The following is a 21,651-nucleotide window of genomic DNA, read 5'->3' as shown; positions in this document are numbered from 1 at the left end:
GATCCTTAAGATTACTCATAATGAGACACCTACACACCTACAATACATCAACATACAAGTCATACATAATATGACAATCTCCCTACCAAGGCTATCAAAGACTTACTTAAGTACTCCTAGAACAGAACGCCCATACACCCTCTTCAAGGCTACCTAAATAATCCTTAAGACTTCATAAATTTAGAGCATGTCAAAACATAACAATTAAACTTCCCTAACTAGAGTCATTCTCAAGACTTCCAAAGATAAGAGATGATCCTTTATGCCCTCTTCACACTTTACCTATGGAATCCTTAAGTCATTTTAGATTAGGTACTCATTCTTTTACATATTATATATCATTAAGTCATTAGTTCATTTAAGAGACATACATCACATAAAAGATATACAAATAATGGTCTTGGACAAGACCTAGAGGCTCTTACTAACATCTTCAAAGCCTATTGTGCAATGTCTAGATAGCATCCCATACCACCACCTAAACCTCATAAAACTTCTCTAATGCTAATATGTATCCCATATGATTATAATATGCAATAACCGACATAGACCATGGTAGCAAAACATGGAATTTGGAGTTGTAACCTATTCCGATGAGGTTGTTGTACTTGCCAATGGTAGAACTTAGACACATCCCATGTAGCTTAAGGAAATATGAAGGGATTATTTGTATTATAGTCTCATTTTTAAATAAAACTACTTCCCTTTCCATACTCACCGGTGCTAGCATTTGTTCTCATAGATTAATCACACTAAGGTTCATACAAATGGGTCCTATATAATTGTCATGACCCAATTACATTTCCCCTACAAAAGAAAGGTTCAGTAGGGCTATTTCACTATGGAGACAAGAAGCCCATCATGACTTTCCTAAGGATTGATATGATGTCATTACAGACAATCAACCTTAAGGCATTGATTCATTACATGAAGGATACCATTACAACTTTCGACTTCAAGTTTCATAACCTTACCACTTGGTTCAAGGTTTCACATAAAGGACCCTTTTTTCATCATTTAAGGTCACTTATCATTCATTCACTCAAGACTAAGACTCTTTAGGTTCCTAGGTCAAGACATCACATATTCATATTCATACATGCATCAAGTAAGGGAAACAAGTCTACCTAAATAAGACACAACATACTTCGTTTTAGCACATATAACATATCATCTTTTAGACACTTAGGAATGACCCTTACCATAATTTAGTCAAAATACTCATCATCATAACATAATGAAAATAACCATAATACATTCATATTGCCAAGTTAGGAACAACCATGTATCCTGTCTAAGACTACACACTTAATACATAGTCATAGCATTACATGAATACCTAAATATCATCAATAGACTTACACATACTTTCACATGTAAGTACATATTATCATAAATCACCTATTAACCTAAAAAAATATCCATATAGCTTCAAGTAGTGCCTACAAGGCCATGATCATCAATATACTTAAAATAATGCCGACAAGGCCACATCAATTGACATAGCACTTCCACCATAAGTGGACAAACCAATCACAATGTAATTGAAGTCTAAATAATAGTAATTAAATATAAATATGGAAGAGTACTACCTCTTCATTCTCAACACTTCAAGCAAATAGCAAATTATCCAATCCAACATCATAAGTCCCTTACCCATAGCAATGAACACCAATTCAATGCATAAACTATAATACTAAATGAAATATAAACCAATTCAATATATATTCAAAAATCTAAGAACAATTAGATAACAATTGAATAACACCCTTATATCATTAGAAATCCCATAAGAAACTACATATGAATCCATAAACATTAGACCAATATGAAGTAACCCATAAATTAGTCAAAAACTAGGGTTCATCAATTACATGGGTTCATAGGATAATTGAGTTAAAATAACCTTAATAACCACAATTAAATCGCTAAACAATTATTAAAAACCATTAATGCAAGAAACCATGGTAGATAATGAAATAGGTCAATTCAACTTTAGAAAAGTTCAGAAAACATCTTTGAAAGTTGCGTTCCTTGATGAAACGGGTTTTAAGAATTCTTCACTTTGATTAAGAATCTCCACCCAATTCACCAATTCAAGATCTTACTTGAGTTTTAGCTTTAATGAAGTCTTGGGGAATTTCTAAGGTATTTAGGGGTTTTGATTTTGAAGAACGGAATCTTCTAAGTGTTAATGACTTAAATACACACTTAAAATACCAAAAAGACCCTTAAAGAACCGCCAAACTCTATATTTGGAAGTGATGTGACTTCTCTTCCCAACTTAACAGTGAACCTACGCAGGGACCCACACCATCGATGGTTGGGTAGTCAACGCACCATTTGTCCACAAACGGACCATCCGGTCCTCCCGTCCTTTAGTTCAGAGGTTGATTGTGGTCATCATCCTTTCCCAGCCTAAGTCCCTACCAAAGGAACCATTAAAGTTTCTTACCTTAACCTATGGTCCATTCTCTGGTCCGTGGTCTAGGACTAATGTTTTGTCCATCGACGGTTGCCCATCGACGGGGCGTAGGTCCACACACGAGTCGTGCTGTTCTCCACCGATGGGTTGAGAGACTTGGAAGTAGTATATTATCTCCCTAGTATATGTACCAGACCGCGCCCATCACCTAAGGCCCGTCGACCAGGCCACTGGCCATCAATTTCCAATGTCGGTGAGACTGCCTTGGGAAGTTTTGGCCGTCAACATGGGTCCTTCCTCAAGGACCCTTGGTTGGTCCTTAGGGATGTTTTCCCAAATGTTTCCTACCCTAACATGACGCATAAGATTTTAGGACCTTTCACATGAATTTCACTCAAAACGAACATGTGAAACTTGATGAAACATGCTTAGACACACAAGGTCATTCAAGGCTCATCTTTCGAACGTCATGATCATTCTTGAGTGTTTGACCTCCAAACTTCTCAAAACTTGAAACACTACATGTACACATAATATAAAATAATTTAACGAATTCACATTCTCATGAATTACACATAAACACATACAACCACATATGAGACATTTAGGTGACTTAGTCGTCGAACGTCTTGGTCATCCCTTGAGATTTGACTTGCAATGCACCCAATACTTTAAAAACTGCCTAAATACCACATAATAGACCATATTAGGACCATAGACCATCATGACCACAATTTAGACTCTATTTCGCCTATGTCATCTTCGGGATCTTACATGGTAGTGCTGCGGATCTTCGGCAAAGGGTAGCCTTTTGTGTAAGAACAACAATGAACCACGGTGAACCCTCATACGACCTATTTAACATTGGGGGGGGGGATCCGTATTAGTGTTTACTCTCTCACTCTTCCAAGAAATTCTACATGTATCAAATATTCATACGAGAAAGTTTACTCTTGGTTCTAGAACTAGGGGGGTTGCTTTAAGAAATTCCTTTTTTCACGCCACTCATGGGGTGTGAAAACACCTACATGGATTAAAGGTGACACTTACAAGAATCGAGGGGAAGTTAAAAATACCCAACGACATTCATGGATAAATGTAAACCCATTATGCAGGGATAATCATTCTTATCTTGGTAGAAGTGGCGACCATTCTCAAGAATGAAAAATAATGTGCTAAGGGAAGCCCTATGAGTCACTAAAACGACAGCTTGAGTGCCCTTTTTCTATCAATAGAGGGAGAAAAAAAGGGGTTTTGATCCCCTTTAAAATATTTGGAAAAAAATAAGGGCGAAGTTTAGACCTCTAACAGTAGTTCGATCTATAAAAAGGATCATGAAAGAGGAGGCAACCCATTTATGATTCCAGCCGACAAGACTAGTAAAAGGAGTGATCAAGAATCATATATATTTCAGGAGCTAGATTAGTTGGGGATGAACAAGTAAGAATTGCCTCAACCAAAATCGATGGAATTGGCCCTAAAAAAGCCATTCATGTGTGTTATCGATAAGGTATCACTGGAAACATAAAGATAAAAGAACTAACTAATTATTAAATCAGCTAAATTGAACAAATTACGGCCAAAATCATGTTGTTAATTGGGTTTTGAAGAGGGGAGAACGAGCAGACATAAAACTATTAGTTTTGATTTCTTGTTTTCTTGGAATTCGTCATCAAGATGGATCACCCTTACATGGTCAACAAACTCATACTAATACTAGGACTTGTTGCAAACTAATTCAGAAATGCAAGAAGTCTACCAAAATCCCTTGGTACTTGTCTGATCAATCACACTAATAGCTTCAATAGTTCACTGAAATTTATGTGAATAATCGTGACAACTCTTGAAATCCTATTTAGTTTGATTAGATATATCACTGAAACAAAGTGATTCCGTTCTGTCTCTCATTTCTTTCAGATTTCGAGGATGAGCCGGATGATCCTATCATTTATGAGGATCCGGACTACAAAGCCTCCTCCACAGATTAAAATGTTTCCGAAGCTACTCACCCAACAAGTATAACTTTTTTTATTATGATTTTTTGGAGAGTTCAGTCAGGAGGGACAAAAAGAGATAATTTTTATTAGTCAAAAGTAGATATAGGACCCAGGGCCAGATCAAGTTGGGGTTGGGGTATATAGCCCTAAGCATGGTTAGGGGTGACCCAGGACATGCTCATACATTTCCTCCTATAAAGTCTCTATTGGTTATATTCTTATTGTACGTGTTTTGAGTGCATTTGGATCCACGAAGGAAATCGCTAGGATGTTCCTCTAACCCGACCCAGGAACGAATCAGAGGGAACCACATAATGGGTAATGTTTGGTCTCATCGCAAGGCTCATTTTTCATTGTGGGTCATAAGGCGAGCAAGTTTATATGATCAAGGGCCAGGGCACAAATGTCCTAGTGCTATCCACGAGGGAAGAACCTCAGAGGTGACTGCAATGAGCATAAATCTCACCCACAGGATTAAACAATGAGCAAAAACTCGAATTTGAGAGCAAGGGATCACCCAACGAATGGACGAGATCGAAGGGGGTAGGGAGTAAAGAACCATGCTTTCAGAAACCTAATCCAACCCATTCTGAATCTTATCTAAACTGCAAGAATAACTAACTAAATCGTACCATAAAGGGTCATTTTCAAAATGGGACAGGGCTAAGCCTTTAGGTTGTTTAAATAGGTTAGGTGAAAGATCGTCCGTAGGGGTACTCCGGGATATAAAACAGGGCAACAAAAATGGATCATATGATGATGCCTCCAATTTTCATTTTGTGGAATTCCCCGACAGAGGAAGTGATGGCGCGTTCTGCTTCTTATCTAGAGAGGAGCTTTAAACCACTTGATTGTAAGAAGAGGGACATAAAAATACTTTCTATTGGTTCTTGCATGGTAGATAGTATAGACGATGAAAGGCGGGCTGCTTTTTTTGGACCTATTCTCTTAATAGGCGGCAAAGCGAAATAGGAAAGGGGTCATGCTGACTGATGAGTTCCCTTTTAGCCTTTATTTAAAAAGCTCAATGTGGAGCTAACATGGCTGGATACATACAAGTATAGACAAATCAAGATGATATGGGACGTCCATTTATAGCCCCAATGGGACTACCAAAGGAAAGCCGCCCCGCTAGCTAACATTGAAAGAGATTCCCGGATAGCAGCAGTCTCTATGTGAATCTTTTCACGATCGTCTAGGAAAAATTGGGGCACCACTTGGGTTGAGAATGGATCATCCCACATGAATAATTCGATAAAAGCACACAAGTTGCCTTCGATGATTTTCTTGTCGATCACACTTTGTCCCCTCAAACAATGCTCCTCACCAAATGACCTTCCTTGGGTTGGCGAAACACATCAATGAGTAGTTGGCACCAGCACCCCACCCCTTAAAGAGCAAGATGCCAACCAAAATGGAGCTGGGAAAAAACCTAGACTTTCCTGGGGCTTGCCTTACCTCAACATCTAAATAAATAAAGGTAGGCTCCGAAAAGGAACCAACCCTGCCTCCTCAAGAATGTTTTGCTTTGTAGACGCTTCCCATTCACTAGGACAATTATCTGAATATGAACGTGTGCAGTTCGTCCCTCTTATCCTATGTTGAGTCACATAAAATGCCTCAAAAAGCACGGGCGAACCACATGCAGGGAAACTTGCACGTGTGGTTTTGGATGGGGACCCCAGTATATTGTACTAATATGTGTAGGTTCCCGTAATTTGAGTGAGATTGTCATGGTGCCTAAGCAGATATGGTCCAGTATTCTCATGTTCCTTGTATTGGTTATGTTCGTTATATATCGTCTAGAAGAAACTAATCAAGCTCCGTTTGATCTCCCAGAAGCGGAAGCTGAATAAGTTACAGGCTATAATGTAGAATATGCGCGGTATGCGATCCATAATAGTCCACTATTAGTGGAAGCCAATATCTCTGGGTCTCGCGGACTCATTTTGACTGAAAAAAGGAGAAGGTCTTTACCAACTTCCAAACATTCTATTATAGGGAAAAGGTGAGAGACTAGCGCGAAATGTTGTTATACTAAGTAAAATAAGGGAAGAAGCAAGAGCGCAACAGCTGCACGAAAGCCCTTGCTTCTTAGAGCATCCACTTTCTTGCTCGTTAGCCCTTGACTAATAAGATAGAAAGATTCTTTCTTGCTTGTTTTGTAAAGTCTCACTTTTTGATAGGATTAGGTGCTTGCGAGGGCAGAGCACTTTTCATTCTTCATTCAAAACTAACAAGTGTCGATTCGGGTCGGGGATTGCTGCATTGTTATAAAAAGGGAGTTGGGTAAAGAAAACTCTCTCCTTGAAGGAGCACATGTTTAGTCAAGTAGAACCGGGTTGCACTTTCTGATGATCCGATATAAAGAGAATCAGTGGGGCCATACCGGTATAATTGAATATGCGTTATAACCATTAGTCTCTCCTATACGACAATAGAAAAACCTAGCCGAACTTCTAAATTTCCTACTTCTATAGAATAATATCGTGGCAATGTATACCTAAGTGGTCATATTAGATCCTTTGGAACAGTCACAGATACGGCCGACCTATATATGTTTGAACGGAAATGTCGTGTCGTCTAGCGGATCCTAGAAAAAGGTGACTCGCTCAAGCAACTGACTACTTTTCAATAGAAAATAATTGCCAAACTAACCGATTTGGCTGGTCAATCTTAGAGATCTTATCGGCCGGCAAACTGGAGACGAATTACCACGGTCCCGACCTTACCAGCATGGAGGTGTACTAATCAATGAAACCACGAAACCAACTTTATTTTATAACAAAATAAACCAATACTAAGAGGTCACAACATGTTGTTTATGTTGATTGAGTTGGAGGGACTGGACTTTCGCTGACTGAGTCCATACATAAAACTAGACTGCGGTAAACTTCATAACAAAAGCGTCACGACAACATCCAAAGGTGACCTTTGGGTTCTTAAGGAGGGGGGGCAAGGAGGAGCACGTAATAATGCCGACCACTAGTGGCTAAGAGAAAGCAACAAACACCTTGTATAGGTTGCACGAAGCTTAAAGAAGCCAGCCCCTATAAGGGAAAGCCATTACGCGCTAGCCTAGCTAGCTAACGTTTTTCAGCTGGCTGTTATGTTAGGTGTAGCGCCCCTTCCCTCCTTAAACTTGAAGGAGAGGAATAAATACCTAGTTTATAATTTTGACAAAAGAAGGACCGCTATTGGGAAATATCTTCTTGGTCATCATCAAATAAGTTAAAGTCTGCGGCTTCTTTTTTCCTTTTAAAATAAAAGTGATGAAGTCCATCCTAAAGTTTCAAATCTACATCCAACACCAGAGGTTCCTAATGTGAACAAATTGTAAGGCATTGAAAGAAACCAATAAGAAAGATGTCAAGACCCTATTTTACTTTGATATAGAACACATAAAGGGGTAGATTCACAGTCTCCCTTATTTCCTAAGAGTAAAATTCTTTTTTGGAGGGGCGAGTAAGAATGTGATATTCCATAGATAAGCAAGAAACAAAAGCCTTTCTTTTTATATATGATGTACCATGTTGAATTCGCTTTCACTTTAGGAAAGGATTTATTTATCATCAAAGAATGTGTTCGCTCCGCAGCATGAACAGGCCGAGATGTGACGTCGATCATATCGGGTGGGACATAAAGAAAGTGAGGAAATCAAGCTGGTGATCCAATTTCATTTCAAGTACGACAATTCTATTTTGAACTTGAAGTGAGCTTGAGTTTGCCTGATTTTCTATAGTATTGGCCTCGTGAGTCGGTACTTTCTTTATTGTATCGATCTTTCCTCAATAAGGTCTCATACCTTCAAAAGAATAAGGTAGAGGGAGGCCAAATTCTTGAAAATAGTATGCCCTTTCTTCAGAAAAATCAATAAGGTTATAATCATTATACGAATGTCTCGAAAAGACTTTGGTTCCATCCTCATCGGGACTCAGTCTTGCTTTCATTGCCTTAGCCTTTTCTATTGCTCGTCTTTCCTTATTTGGGCTAGGTCACCTAAGAGCAGACTCAAAAGGGAAGTGAGTGGTCTAGGGTATAGTCTAAAATTTCATTCACATCGATAGGGGTCAAGTAACAAATAAGAAGCATTTCCGGGCATCAAACAAACTATAATTTTCCCTTTCCGTACGATATGGGATAAAATACATTTTCATCAACATATTTCTTTTTTATTCAACTGTTTTTTTATGTTTCCACTGATACCTAATCGATAATGAGCTTGAATGTCCTCTTTAGGGACAATTCCATCAATTTTGGTTGAGGTAATTTTTACTTGTTCATCGCCAACTAATCTAGCTCCTGAAATATATAACATTCTTGATCCTTCCTTATACTAGTCTTCTCGGCTGTAATCATAAATAGGTTGTCTCCTCTTTCATGATCTTTTTTACATGATAGAAAAAAGTCACTCCTGCTGTTGTTTCAGTGAATCATAGGGCTTCCCTCAGCACATTCCTTTTCGTTCATGAGAATGGTCGCCACTTCTACAAGGACAAGATTGATTATCCCCTCCCGATGGGTTTACATCCATTCCTTAATGTTATTAGGTACTGTTAACTTCCTTTCCATTCTTGTAACGGTGACCTGTAATCTGTGTAGGTGTGTTTGCACCTCCTGAGTGGATTAGAAAGAATGGATTTCTCGAAGCAACCCCCAGCTTCAAGACTTATGAGTCAACTTTCCTGTATGAGCATTAGGAACATGTATTAGTCCATGGAAGAGTGAAAGGGTCACAACTACTGAGGATCCCCCCTAATCTTAAATAGTTCATTTGAGGGTTCGCCTCGCTTCATTGTTTTACATACACACAAGGCTACCCTTTTCTAGAAAGATGGCAGGACCACCTACCACTAGTCTACGGCCGGAGGGGTTTATTTACCAAAAGGTCGGGGTGCAGTTTCCCAAAGAGAGAAGCCAAATGAATGTCATATGCAAATCTCTACACCTCATTAACATCACATTGTCATACTCTCCGAAAAAAGAAAGAGCAGACTCCATTGAAGGTGAAAGTGAGTAACAACAAGGCCATTTCTATCCACTGCCCTTCTTATGGAGTCGTACATGGACGCTACCAATCATACAACTCCCAGCGAGCAATCAGTTAGCCTTCCTATATAATGAATAAAAGTTTGGATGAATCGACATCAATTATAGAATTGTTGTTATACATGATCTCTCTTTTATAAGTCCTAGCTAACCACTCCACTATGTTGTAGAGTCTTTGTCCCAACCTCTTCGCAGAGTTACCTTCCCTTTTAAGTGAGAGAAAGACTCGAAATTGACTCCCCTAGATTTGTGATTTAAAAGAAGGGTATGGAGTTAATCCAAGGAATTCTCTCCCATGGTGGTACGTGGATTATCAAGGGTCTGACATCCCCGTCCCAACCGATCTCTCATTGTATCAAGGATCACCATGATTCTTAGAATCTCAACCTTGACCTCGAATAGGTCTTTTGCCTCTATTTTGTCTAGGTACATGATCCTGATAGCAGTATTATAGGAGTATTTGTCTAGGACACTCTGCTAGATTGATTGAACGTAATCTCGTTATTAGTACATCCAGTTGATACAAATAGGGGACCACTCGTGGGGGTTGATTCGATGGAACAACTTCGTTCCCCCGGGGAGCTACTTGAATAGAAGGCGGCACATGTCCTGGTTCTAGTTCAGGCTGATCCACCAACATTACCCGTTTTCGTTGATTTTTCTCTTGATTCCAAGAGGACATCAATCCCAAAATGATCCTCTTCAAATTCAGCCCCGATTGCTTTATTGAAAGAGCCCAGAAGAGGAGGTTATCCCTTGACACTAAAAACCAAAATCCCATAGAGGTACTTTTTTATGTAATTCACACATTCATATTCAACTCTTCCAAATCTATGAGGGAGATTTAAACTCTACCAAATGTAGGGTATGTTTCCTACCATGATTCTTTTCATTAGAGACGAATAAATCCCACTTAAGGTTTGTTACCCACATGAATGAATTGCACTTTTCTTTCCCACCGATTTAAGAGCTTTGTTTTCAACCCCCGTGAGGAGTCACCTAATGCATGATAAGGAACTACCAACTGGTAACCAATTGACATCGGATTCCGATGAAATGAAAAGTGTATTTACCTTTAGTTGGAAATTAATATAGGTCGGATTTCCACTTCTATAAGTGAACCCAAACCACAAACGTTATTTGTCCTACTCGTCACGCCCTGAGCTACCCCCGAGATGCGGACATGAAACCTAGGATACAAAAGTGAGCCCAAGATAACCCTGCTGCCATGATCATGAGCACACTAAAGAATAATAAATTGTTGCGGAAGCTAAATCATACTTATACTGGAAAGATTGGGAATACCCAAATGCTAAATCTGAGATATATGAAAAATTATGAGTTTAATACAAATAAAATATCAACTCAACGCTAAGCTAAAACTAACTATTTCTGAAATAAGCCTGTAAACTAGACTCGAAATACTGGGAAAAGCCCTATATAAATCTAGAAAAACAAAAAATAAATTACTAAAAGACTGAAATGAAACTTATGATTAGTGTCCTCGAAGAATGAGGACTCACATCTTAATCTACTGAAGTTGAGATCAGAAATAAATCTATGCGTGATCTGGATGCTGAGATCCTGAACCTACATCACGAGAAGATGTAGCGCACGTATGAGTCAGTACTTTAAGGTACTGAGCATGTAGGATAGAATAAAATGTACATATAACATAACTGAATAATCACAAAAGCAAGTATAATAATCTGTACATTATATACGGAATTCTGAGATAACCAGATGCAATGACCAATTTATAACATGTTGAAATTGAATACTAAATATACTGATAAATTGTCAATGCAATAAAGTATGACTGAACTATGGGAGCCATTAATAATCGACAATAAAACCACATGAGCTTAATGTGGAGTCCGACGTATACGCCCCATCGAGAGGATACAATATACCCTGCCAGAGGTATAAAGACATGCTGGCATAATCACTAAAACTGATTACCCAGAGAGGGGACTTATAACCTATTTGGCTTGTAGTTCTAAAACTAATTAGGTACGCTGAACCGTAGTCAAACTCGATATTATGCTACTCCCAATGAATTAAGTAAATAACTAATTATGACTGAGTTTTTGTAAATACTGGATTACTCAAAACTAAACATGCAAACTGAGAAGGCAACAGTTAATGTGGTAATTATGCTTTTGTAACTGAGGCATGTATATCTGGAGTAACTAAAATATCTGACCTAGTATGTGTAATTCAATAACTTAATAAATGCATAGCTAGGGTTTTGAAATTCATGCGATAAACTGAATAATAACATGATAATTTAATTTGGAAGATACAATTGATAAATTCATGAAGTTCTGTTGAAGTTCTAGAAGACCTAGGATTAATCATAATAATAGAATCAACAAATGACTGAAAACAAGGGACTTAAAAGGTTAAAGGAACCCATTAGTGAAATTCCACATGCCTGGTGATGAAATTCACGGAAAAATACTTAGGTTACGGGCTTGGACTACTGGAAACTTGTTGCATTCTTGAACTAGAGTTCTTAAGCTTGTTCTCTTTCTTGCTTCTAATTCTTTAACTTTTGAGTTATGATTTTGACTTAGGTAAGTTTTAGTTATGTTTCTAGGCTTAAACTGACTAAAATATGATGATTTAGGGTAAAAATGACGTATCTTAAATTTTAAATGAAGTAGGAAAAGACCAAAAGATCCCTGGGTAAGTTGTTGTCGGACCAAACGACGACCAAGACTAACGGTCCGTTGTTTCGTCGACGGTCCGTCATTTGGTCCATAGGTTAGACCTGTTTTATAGACATTTACTAAATCGGGCATAACGTTTTTATTGGAGGTCTGATTTTAGCAAGCTCGGTGGATATGTCCTGGAACACCTAATTAATTTTGTTCTAAGAGTTATGATCATTTGAAATTAACCCTACTGCATTTCCCCCCTAACTGGATGCTAGTTCCCACCTACGGTCAGAGCTACGGACCGTGGGTCCACCTAAAGACCGTGCTGGTCATCCGTGGCTCTTGCCGAATAGTGGGTGAATGGAGTGTCGATCGACAGTCAAGGACTACAAACCATAGTGTTTTTTCAAAAAAAAATATTTTTCTAATGGAGTTTCTGACTTTTTAGAGTCGCCACTTAATTTTGTGGAAATTAAGAAAACCTTTGTTTAGTTTTCAAAAGAGTTAACAAAAAATCTAGTAAAACATTTAAAGGGTTCGGGGATTCACATTTATATTCTATGAAGGTGTTAAGCACCTAAAATATCCGCCTACTTGCGATTTTCGGCAACTAAAATATTTGTCTAAAAATTTATTTCTAACATAACTTTTTGAATTTGAAAATATATTAGAAGTTGTTTGAAATGGATTGTTAGCACTTTATCCAAGGGAAACACCTAACTGAAAAATTTATTATCTTAAACTGTATTCAATTTTAAGTCGCTAAAATATTACAGCGTTATATGGGGATTGAATTCTTTTAACTTTAAACCTAATAAACACATAAATATAAACAAATAGACAAAGGGCAAAACACACACACACAGAGAGAGAGGGAGAGAGAGAGATTGGGTCGAACCCGGGTTCTCTCCGCCTTGACCGGAATTTGGACCCAGATGTTTTGGGTTTTTGGCCCATTTCAACCTGTCCTAAACAAAACAAAAAAACCAAATACAAAAGGAAATACAACAAGGGCTTAGGCCCCAAAACCAACAAAATAAAAAAATTGGCAAAAATAAATTTTAGGCTCTTGTGGCCTAAATTCTTCAACTTCCGCCACATCAATTTCTTTCAGTTTGGGACCTATCCATTGATTTGGGCTGCTTGACTCCAATAAAAGGAATTGAGTCTTAATGACTCTCGCGAGATGCAAAGGAGGTGGGACTTTATGATGAACTCAAGCGGATTTCACATGCGAGAACAAAATAAAATAAAGATAAGAATTAGTACTTAGATATCACCTTAAACCGCGACTTCAGATGATAGCGAATTTCACCAATACACATAAATAATAAAAAAAACAAAAAAAAGAACCACTTAAACAAATTTCCAACAAGTAAACCTATCATTGTAAGTTAATGAAATTGACTAACTGCGGACGAGATTATTTTAGAACTAAAGATATTACTTGATTAACAGACAAACGAGGATTTAACAAACTCTTTGTAAGGTAGTTTTAACAACAGATGTAAACAAGACAGTAAATCATTAAAAAAAGAATTTAGAGGGGTGCATCATCTTATGAACTTGAGTGTAACGACCTGTTTAGTCGTTTTGAGCAACAGACTTCAATTCTGGAAAAACTGGCAGAAGCGACGGACCCCACGACGGACCGTCGCAGGGTCTCATTTCAGAACACTTAGAAAATTTGAAATTGGGTACTGAAAATCGACTCTCTGAACTTCATGACGGAATGGCAGGACGGACCGTCACAGGCGTGACAGACCGTCACGGAGACTTCAGTGAAAATTCATTCTCTGAACTTTGCGACGACCTGCAGGACGAACCGTCGCAGGCACGACGGCCCGTCACAGGTTGGCGCAAATCCCAGGCAGAGTCGGATTTCTGGTGAAGTTTTAAGGGACGTTTTTGGACTATTCTTTCCTTAATTATAGATTTCGTGGGGTTATATTAATAACTAAAATTCTTGAGGGGTTAAAAGAGGTAACCCTAAGTTAATTAGTGGGGTATTATTGCCATCTTTTATTCTTAATTATATACTAATTAGGGTAAAAGAAAGAGGGTTTGAATAAAGAAAATAGAAAGAACAAGAGAGAGAGAGGGAATCGAACGAGAAGGGAGAAACAAAGCTTTGGGAAAATTCTTGCTTGATTAAATTCTTCGGTGGAGGTAGGTTATGGTTTTCATGCTTCATAAGTAAACTCTTAATAGCGAATGATATGTGTTAGTAGTATTGTAAACCTTCTATATGCTTAATTGTATTCTTGTATGAATGATGTGATTATGTAATTGTGAATAAATAAGCATGATGAAGCTATTGAATCCCAAATCTTGAAAAGAAACCCTAATCTACTTTGTTAATGATGATGCCTTGGTATAAAAGAAGGCTTGATGAACGAAAATGGTGAGATTAGGGGATCGGGTGCCACGTTCCGGTACCAGGATAGAATATAGATCGGGTGTCACGTTCCGACACCAGGATAGAATATGGATCGGGTGCCACGTTCCGGTACCAGGATAGAATATGGATCGGGTGTCATGTTCCGACACCAGGATAGAATATGGATCGGGTGCCACGTTCCGGTACCAGGATAGAATATGGATCGGGTGTCACGTTCCGACACCAGGATAGAATATGGATCGGGTGCCACGTTCCGGTACCAGGATAGTATATGAGGATCGGAGTGTCACGTTCCGACACCAGGATAGAATATGGATCGGGTGCCACGTTCCGGTACCAGGATAGAATGAGGATCAGAGTGTCACGTTCCGACACCAGGATAGTATATTGAGGAGCGGAGTGTCACGTACTAACACGAGGGGAATAAAGATAATGAATCTTGAAATATGTTAATATATCCAATCTAATTAACTAAATTCCCAAATGAGTATGATGAGGAGGTGTGAGTCCTCATTGATGTGTTTGGTGTTGTAACCAAGGGTTATGGTAACTGTAAATGCTGCATGCTAAGGATATTAGTTGATTTTATGATATTGCTTAATACATACTGTTTTCTATTTTGAGTTGGCCGATGATATCTACTCAGTACCCGTGTTTTGTACTGACCCCTACTTTTATTGTTTTCTTCTTGTTTATTTGTGGAGTGCAGCAAACGTGCCGTCATCTTCGACTCAACAGTAACTCAAGCCAGTCTTACTACATCAGAAATTCAGGGTGAGCTAATGCTTCTAGCTTGGACTGGATCTTCTTCTCCAAGTCTTGATGCCTTGAACTTCCGGCATGGATTAGCTTCTTATGTATTTTTAGCTTCTTAGAAACTCTTAGAATTAGTAGTTAAAAGTAGATGTTCTTGTGATGATGACTTCCAGATTTTAGGGATAATAATAGTTATTGATTTTATTAATGAGTTTAAGTCTTCCGCATTACTTTATGTTGATATTACATTGAAATGTTAAGGTTTAGATGGGTTGGTTCGCTCACATAGGAGGGTAAGTGTGGGTGCAAGTCGCGGCCCGAATTTGGGTCGTGACAAAACTTGGTATCAGAGCATTAGGGTCGTTGGTCTCATCACACAAGAACGAGTGTAGTAGAGTCTTAAGGAACGGTAGGGGGACGCCTTTACTTTTCTTTGAGAGGCTACAAGACTTTAGAAAAATTCCATTCTTTCTTTCTTTCGTGCTATTACTTGGATCCAATTGGTATCTAGGTGATACAAATTGGTATCTGACCATCTTCACTCTATTTCGCGGATGGTTAGAACTAGAGCAACGACTGTGCCAACACCAACATCGGCAAGACAAGAAGCGTCTGAGCCAGCCACTGGGGCTGTAGCTCGAGGAAGTGTAGCGGCAAGAGGCCGTGGTAGAGGTCGTGGGAGGACGTCCTCTAGAGGAAGAGGACGAGCACCTAGCCCGTCTGATACTAGGGCGGTGACTCCTCCACCGACTGAGGAAGTGGTAAGAGAGGGTGAGGAAGGGGAGAATGAACAAGTGCAAAATGAGGAATTTCCACCCCAACCTACCCCAGAGATGATCAATAAGGTTCTCGCTTATCTTAGTGGGTTGTCTGATCAGGGTCAAGCCCCTCTAGTGTTTTCTGCACCAACACCTCAGGTTTCAGTGGTACAACATGCAACCACTATGGCTTCTCGTATGGATGCCTCATTGGACATAGGCACGTTTCCACGTCTGACTACTGGGCCCATAATGACAAGTGATCAGCATGAACTTTTCAGTAAGTTCTTGAAATTGAAACCTCCAGTCTTCAAGGGTGCTGAATCTGAGGATGCTTACGATTTTCTGGTTGACTGTCATGAGCTACTACACAAGATGGGTATAGTAGAACGGTTTGGTGTTGAGTTCGTGAGTTATCAGTTTCAAGGGAATGCCAAAATATGGTGGCGGTCACATGTTGAGTGTCAACCAACGGAGGCGCCACCTATGACTTGGGCCTCATTCTCTAGCTTGTTTATGGAGAAGTATATCCCCCAGACTTTGAGGGATAGGAAAAGGGATGAGTTCTTGAGCCTAGAGCAAGGTAGGATGTAGGTCAATGCATATGAGGCTAAGTTTCGTGCACTATCCAGATATGCCACTCAACTTTGTTTCAGTCCACAAGAGCGGATTCATCGTTTTGTAAAAGGGTTGAGGTCAGAGTTGCGGATTTCAGCCTTACAGGTAGCGGCTACGGCAAAATCCTTGCAAGAAATGGTTGACTTCGATGTAATTCTGGGTATGACTTGGCTTTCTCCAAATTTTGCAATCTTGGATTATAATGCTAAAACCGTGACGTTAGCCAAGCCTGGGAAAGATCTGTTAGTGTGGGAGGGTGACTACACTTCCAATCCGGTGCGTATCATCTCCTTTCTTCGTGCTAAGAAAATGGTTAGTAAAGGGTGTTTAGCTTTCTTGGCACATCTCAAGGATGGCACTACCCAAGTACCTTCGATTGAGTCAGTTTCAGTAGTTCGTGAGTTTCTGGATGTGTTCCCTGTAGATCTTCCTGGTATGCCACCGGATAGGGATATTGACTTCTGTATTGATCTCGAACCGGGCACACGCCCCATTTCTATACCCCCTTATAGAATTGCTCCTGCGGAGTTAAGAGAGTTAAAGGCACAACTTCAAGAGTTATTGAACAAAGGCTTCATTAGACCAAGTGCATCTCCTTGGGGTGCTCCGGTTTTGTTTGTAAAGAAGAAGGATGGCAGTTTTCGAATGTGCATAGACTACAGAAAACTGAATAAGGTAACCATAAAGAACAAGTATCCTCTTCCTCGCATTGATGACTTGTTTGATCAGTTTCAAGGTGCTTGTGTCTTCTCTAAGATTGACTTGAGATCCGGTTATCATCAATTGAAAATACGGGCAACAGATGTGCCAAAGACTGCTTTTCGAATGAGGTATGGGCATTACGAATTTGTAGTGATGTCTTTTAGTCTTACAAATGCCCCTGCTGCGTTCATGAGCTTGATGAACGGGATTTTTAAGCCATATTTGGACCTCTTCGTGATCGTATTTATTGATGATATATTGGTATACTCAAAGAGCAAGAAGCAACATGAAGAGCATTTGAGAATGGTATTGGAAATGTTGAGGGAGAAAAAGCTTTATGCCAAGTTCTCTAAGTGTGAGTTTTGGTTAGATGCAGTGTCCTTCTTAGGGCACGTGGTTTCCAAGGATGGAGTGATGGTGGATCCTTCTAAGATTGAGACAGTGAAGAATTGGGTAAGACCTACTAATGTGTCAGAAATAAGGAGCTTTGTTGGATTAGCTAGCTACTACCGTCGATTTGTCAAGGGATTCTCTTCTATTGCTTCCCAACTGACGAACTTGACTAAGCAAAATGTTCCATTTGTATGGTCGGATGAGTGTGAGGAAAGCTTTCAGAAGCTCAAGACTTTGTTGACTACCGCACCTATCCTTACCTTGCCAGTAGAGGGTAAGAACTTCATTGTTTATTGTGATGCATCCTATTCTGGTTTGGGTGCAGTACTAATGCAAGAGAAGAGTGTGATTTCTTATGCTTCAAGGCAACTAAAAGTGCATGAACGTAACTATCCGACCCACGATTTGGAATTGGCTGCGGTGGTGTTTGCATTAAAGCAATGGAGACACTATTTATATGGGGTTAAGTGTGAGATCTATACGGATCATCGTAGCCTACAGTATGTCTTTACTCAGAAAGATTTGAACTTAAGACAGAGGAGATGGATAGAGTTACTAAAGGACTACGATATCACTATCTTGTATCATCCGGGAAAGGCGAACGTTGTAGCGGATGCTTTAAGTAGAAAGGCGGGAAGCATGGGAAGTCTAGCTCACTTGCAAGCTTCTAGACGCCCATTGGCTAGAGAGGTTCAGACTCTAGCTAATGACTTGATGAGATTAGAAGTAAATGAGAAGGGAGGGTTGTTGGCTTCTGTGGAAGCAAGATCTTCCTTTCTTGACAAGATTAAGGGAAGACAGTCTGATGATGAGAAACTGCGCAGAATTCAAGATAAGGTATTGCGAGGAGAGGCTAAGGAACCACAAATTGATGAGGAAGGTGTTTTTAGGATCAAGGGAAGGGTGTGTGTACCCCGCGTCGATGGTTTGATCAACACTATTCTGACAGAGGCTCATAGTTCAAGGTATTCTATACATCCGGGCGCAACCAAGATGTATCGTGACCTAAAGCAACACTTTTGGTGGAGTAGAATGAAGCGTGACATTGTGGATTTTATTGACAAATGTCCAAACTGTCAACAAGTAAAGTATGAACACCAAAGGCCCGGAGGAACACTTCAGAGAATGCCCATTCCGGAATGGAATTGGAAAAGAATTGCAATGGATTTTGTGGTTGGTCTTCCGAAGACAATGGGTAAGTATGACTCCATTTGGGTGATTGTTGATAGGTTAACTAAGTCTGCTCATTTTATTCCGGTTAAGGTGACTTACAATGCCGAGAAGTTAGCCAAGGTCTATATCTCAGAAATCGTTCGATTGCATGGGGTTCCACTATCCATCATATCAGATAGAGGTACGCAGTTTACTTCTAAGTTTTGGAAAACATTGCATGCGGAATTGGGTACTAGGTTGGACCTTAGTACTGCGTTCCATCCTCAGACCGATGGTCAGTCTGAGCGAACGATTCAAGTGTTGGAGGATATGCTTCGTGCGTGTGTGATAGAGTTTGGTGGTCATTGGGATAGCTTCCTACCCTTAGCGGAGTTTTCATACAATAATAGCTATCACTCAAGCATTGATATGGCTCCATTCGAAGCATTGTATGGTAGGAGATGTAGGTCTCCCATTGGTTGGCTTGACGCATTTGAGGTTAGGCCTTGGGGTACTGACCTTTTGAGAGATTCGATAGAAAAAGTGAAGTCTATTCAAGAAAAGCTTCTAGCGGCGCAAAGTAGACATAAAGAATATGCAGATCGAAAGGTTAGAGACTTAGAGTTCATGGAGGGTGAACAAGTCTTGTTGAAAGTTTCACCACTGAAAGGGGTGATGCGGTTTGGTAAAAGGGGTAAACTAAGTCCAAGGTACATTGGACCATTTGAAGTACTTAAGCGAGTAGGAGAGGTGGCTTATGAGTTAGCCTTGCCTCCAGGGCTGTCCGGAGTGCATCCGGTATTCCATGTGTCGATGTTGAAAAGATACCATGGGGATGGAAACTACATCATCCGTTGGGATTCAATTTTGCTTGATGAGAACTTGTCTTATGAGGAGGAGCCTGTTGCTATTTTAGATAGAGAAGTTCGCAAGTTGAGGTCAAGAGAGATTGCATCCATCAAGGTGCAATGGAAGAATCGACCCGTTGAAGAAGCCACTTGGGAGAAGGAGGCGGATATGCGAGAAAAATACCCACATCTGTTTACAGATTCAGGTACTCCTTTTCGCCCTTGTTTTCCTTCTTTTGATCGTTCGGGGACGAACGATGGGTAAATTGGTATCTATTGTAACGACCTGTTTAGTCGTTTTGAGCAACAGACTTCAATTCTGGAAAAACTGGCAGAAGCGACGGACCGTCAAGGGCACGACGGACCGTCGCAGGGTCTCGTTTCAGAACACTTAGAAAATCTGAAATTGGGTACTGAAAATCGACTCTCTGAACTTCGTGACGGAATGGCAGGACGGACCGTCACAGGCGTGACGGACCGTCACAGAGACTTCAGTGAAAATCCATTCTCTGAACTTTGCGATGACCTGCAGGACGGACCGTCGCAGGCACAACGGCCCGTCATAGGTTGCGCAAATCCCAGGCAGAGTCAGATTTTTGGTGAAGTTTTAAGGGACGTTTTTGGACTATTCTTTCCTTAATTATAGATTTCGTGGGGTTATATTAATAACTAAAATTATTGAGGGGTTAAAAGAGGTAACCCTAAGTTAATTAGTGGGGTATTATTGCCATCTTTTATTCTTAATTATATACTAATTAGGGTAAAAGAAAGAGGGTTTGAATAAAGAAAATAGAAAGAACAAGAGAGAGAGAGGGAATCGAACGAGAAGGGAGAAACAAAGCTTTGGGAAAATTCTTGCTTGATTCAATTCTTCGGTGGAGGTAGGTTATGGTTTTCATGCTTCATAAGTAAACTCTTAATAGCGAATGATATGTGTTAGTAGTATTGTAAACCTTCTATATGCTTAATTGTATGCTTGCATGAATGATGTGTTTATGTAATTGTGAATAAATAAGCATGATGAAGCTATTGAATCCCAAATCTTGAAAAGAAACCCTAATCTACTTTGTTAATGATGATGCCTTGGTATAAAAGAAGGCTTGATGAACGAAAGTGGTGAGATTAGGGGATCGGGTGCCACGTTCCGGTACCAGGATAGAATATGGATCGGGTGTCACGTTCCGACACCAGGATAGAATATAGATCGGGTTCCACGTTCCGGTACCAGGATAGAATATGGATCGGGTGTCACGTTCCGACACCAGGATAGAATACGGATCGGGTGCCACGTTCCGGTACCAGGATAGAATATGGATCGGGTGTCACGTTCCGACACCAGGATAGAATATGGATCGGGTGCCACGTTCCGGTACCAGGATAGTATATGAGGATCGGAGTGTCACGTTCCGACACAAGGATAGAATATGGATCGGGTGCCACGTTCCGGTACCAAGATAGAATGAGGATCAGAGTGTCACGTTCCGACACCAGGATAGTATATTGAGGAGCGGAGTGTCACGTACCGACACGAGGGGAATAAAGATAATGAATCTTGAAATATGTTAATATATCCAATCTAATGAACTAAATTCCCAAATGAGTATGATGAGGAGGTGTGAGTCCTCACTGATGTGTTTGGTGTTGTAACCAAGGGTTATGGTAACTGTAAATGCTGCATGCTAAGGATATTAGTTGATTTTATGATATTGCTTAATACATACTGTTTTCTATTTTGAATTGGCCGATGATATCTACTCAGTACCCGTGTTTTGTACTGACCCCTACTTTTATTGTTTTCTTCTTGTTTATTTGTGGAGTGCAGCAAACGTGCCGTCATCTTCGACTCAACAGTAACTCAAGCCAGTCTTACTACATCAGAAATTCAGGGT

The 21,651-nt window shown here is 39.8% G+C and overlaps 2 pseudogenes; one reads left to right on the top strand and one right to left on the bottom strand.

The window, feature by feature from the left end:
* The window catches only part of LOC138338707 (uncharacterized), a 57,023-nt pseudogene that overhangs the window by 7,210 nt on the left and 28,162 nt on the right, over positions 1–21,651 (bottom strand).
* LOC112942263 (uncharacterized) lies at positions 8,963–9,579 on the top strand (annotated as a pseudogene).

The sequence above is a fragment of the Solanum lycopersicum genome, chromosome 10, assembly GCF_036512215.1.
Source record: "Solanum lycopersicum chromosome 10, SLM_r2.1".
Lineage (NCBI taxonomy): Eukaryota > Viridiplantae > Streptophyta > Magnoliopsida > Solanales > Solanaceae > Solanum > Solanum lycopersicum.
Note: the sequence above shows the minus strand (reverse complement) of the source record. Positions and strands in the feature narration are given on the sequence as shown.